This window comes from Marmota marmota, unplaced genomic scaffold (assembly GCF_001458135.2).
Source record: "Marmota marmota marmota unplaced genomic scaffold, marMar, whole genome shotgun sequence".
Taxonomy (NCBI): domain Eukaryota; kingdom Metazoa; phylum Chordata; class Mammalia; order Rodentia; family Sciuridae; genus Marmota; species Marmota marmota.
This window is the reverse complement of record NW_025999977.1, coordinates 25,701,624-25,704,838: the sequence shown is the minus strand read 5'-3', so window position 1 is coordinate 25,704,838 and position 3,215 is coordinate 25,701,624.

Genomic DNA, 3,215 nt, shown 5'->3' with positions numbered 1-3,215 from the left:
TTTTTTTTTTTTTTTTTTTTTTTTTTTGGTGAAACATACTGTTACAGTTAAAGCTTCGTCTCAGGGTTTCATAAACTGACTTCCAGACTACTCACGTATAATCGAATCAAGCCTTTATTGAAGCACACTGGTGGCGGCTGACTAGAACATAAAGCTATTCCCCTGAACAACCCCGAACAATTGCAAGGGCACTCCTTATAAGCCTGAAAACTGCAAAAGGGATGTTTCAGGGGTCTAGCCAATGCAAGCAAGCCAGGTTACAGAAGCGGGACAGTGTAGTCAAGTGGAGGGAAGCCTAACCAATCGCAGCCCAGTCACCCCAGTTACAGAAACAGAGCCCCATTAGGTAGTTCCGTGTTCTTAAAAGTTTCTATAGCAAAAGGAAAAGAACATCTTGCCCCAGTCATGACCCTTCTACTTGGCAGGGTTGTTTTACAGGATGAAGTCATAAAACAAAATAGAGTCACATTTGCTCCTACTATCACAATACAAATATTTAAAGAATAAATGGTGAGAAAAAATACATTGTTTTCAGTTTTTGCAAATCTCCTTGATATTTGGCATAACAGTTATGGACACTTGGATTCTCATATCAGCTTTTGCATTCCTTATGTTTCACTAATGTGTTAGCTGCATTCCACACTGTACTTGTGAGAGAGTGAGAGTGAAACAGTTAAATATTATTTTAGTATTATTATTAGGTTTTGAGCTTCTGGAACCTCAGAGGTCCCCAGACAATATTTTGGGAACTATTGATTTAAGGTTTCCTTGTAAACATTTGTCTCCTTTGCTGTTAACATTTGACTTTTTTAAACACAGAAAAGACCAATTCTATAGGCTTAAAATTCAAACATGTATGTATTGAATATCTCTTGTCCCTACCAATATCCAGCTGCCCTTCCATCTTTCTTCATCTCACTCTGTGACCTACCCGTATGCGACTATCAGGAGGTTCCTCGGTCTTCTGAATCATTCCTTGATTCTGAGAAGCCCCGTCTAGAATTGGAGGTTCTAGAATTGGAGGTTCTAGAATTGGAGTATGATTTGGTCTCACACAGTACCAGTATAATATTTTTCACATAAATAACAAGAATGAAAATAGAATTCCTCTTCCTTGTATTAGGTACTATTGTGCATTATATTCCATTAAATCTTTGAATTAATTGTGTGGAGTTGGTAGCACTGGATTTCCTGTGGTCAGGTAAGGTCTTGGGACCAGCAAAAGTGGTTGGGGAAAGTAGTTAATCTCTGATGTCTTATTTTAAAAACAGCTATACTGTAGCCAATATGGGAAAAATCAGAACCTTTTTCTACATTTAGTTTTATTTCAATTTTAGATTATATCTGGGTAGTGCTTTGCTTACTATAAGCATCTAAATCTCTTAATCTGGCTCTAGAGAAAGATGTTATGATTTCCATTTTACAGAACAATCCAGGGCTCAGAGAACTTAGTTACTAGCTCAGGTCACAAAGCTAGTTAGTTGCAAAGCTCATTATGATGGTACTCAATGTATATGACACATAAATATTTTTGATATATATCAGTTTCCCTTTTAAAGTTGTAAGTCTTGGGTTTTCTTTGATAGTGTACGGTCTTAATTTCAAATAAAGCATACAACAAAGTTAACCTAACAATGTTTTGGTGTCTGTTGTATTCTTAGTATCTAAAACAGTATTCAATACTTTTAAAAAAGTGATTGAAAATTTAATGAGATGCATCAGCCCAACTTAGTGATTGGACTTTAAATTAGTTTTGAGGTTAACCAGGAGAAAACTGAGAAGAAATCCAGGGCAAGATAACTGTTTTGGTGCCTAGATTCTCACAATACGGATCTACAGGTTTGGAAGCTGAGATCGCAGACTCCCTTCCCTTTATAAAAGATGTGTCAAGCAAAGGAATGCGATTTAAGGAAATATATTATAAGTCATTAAATAATACTTTTTGAGAGCTGGATGATCCTATACTGACGATAAAGAGGACAAAGGAAAGGTGAGATTTAAATGAGCATATGTCCTCTTCTTTATGCTGCCCCCTCCTCCAACTTGCAGAAATGGGAAAAGGGAATTTTAGTTTATGGCTGTTTCCATTACAGCGATTGGCAAATAGCATTAACTATGGAATGAACGAGTGAATGTCAGAGCTTAGGCCGGGAGTTTTAAAATACAATACCGACTGAAAAACAAAACACGGAAACGCCAAAGGCGGAATGCCCGGCACTGGGGGCAAAGAAAGAATAAAAATAATCCCCAACAGCACAGAACTCTCCTGAAGGGAGAACTTGTTCCATTTTCTGAACTCGGTTTCCCGCCTTTCCGGAAACCCGAATTTCTCGCCCACTCTCTCCCCTAGCGGAGACAGGTCAGGCAGGTATCCCTGCTCAGCGGCTCTGATTGGCCCGTGATGATTTCATTGTTAGGGAACATCCGGGCCTTTCCCCTCCCAGCAACACCTCCCCAGAGTCCTGTACGCCCAGGTTCCTACTCCCGCGTGCGCCCCACCCTTGGCTGAAGCAAAACAACCGCCTTTCCCCAGCCCGCTTCTTGTCCTTGTCCGCGCTATCCCTTCGCGTCTCTACGCCAGAGAGAGGCGTGTATTTTCTCCAATGAGTGCGTAGGGGGGACTTTGCTAGCCAATCAGTAGCCAATCCCCTGCAATTCCGGGTGGGACTAGCCTCCACACCTATAACTGGACAGCCTGTTGGTTCCTTTATGGCGCTTGTTTTACGCGAGGCTTAGGGGTCAACAGTAAGGGAGTACGGTCCTCGTTGAACGGGAAGGATCAGCACAAATTTTCTGGGTTTGACCGTTTTTGAAGACTAGCCAGTCGCTTTTCGGATACTTCCCCGCTTTTTGCGCGTTCATTTAAAAAGAGCCGGTGTGACGGATTTGGAAATTGGTTCAGTGACGGACACGTAGAGAAAGCCAATGACAGAGGGTTCACACCACCATTTGGACCAATAATACAAGGGAATCGCTGGAATCGCCTCTGCGAGGCGGAGCACAGGTGGGAGTAATTTGACTGACGGAGGTCTCTACTTATGGTTGGTTGCAGGGCTGGTCCCTGACGTCCGGGAGGTAGTGCCCTGCAGAGGCGGGGCTCAATGAAGTAAATGGTAATGAAGGGTTGGGTCTCACTCAGTAGGAGGTGTTTGACGGATAGTTGACCTTGCCAATTGAAGGTGGTCACTGATGCCCAATGGGAAATTAGGAACTCA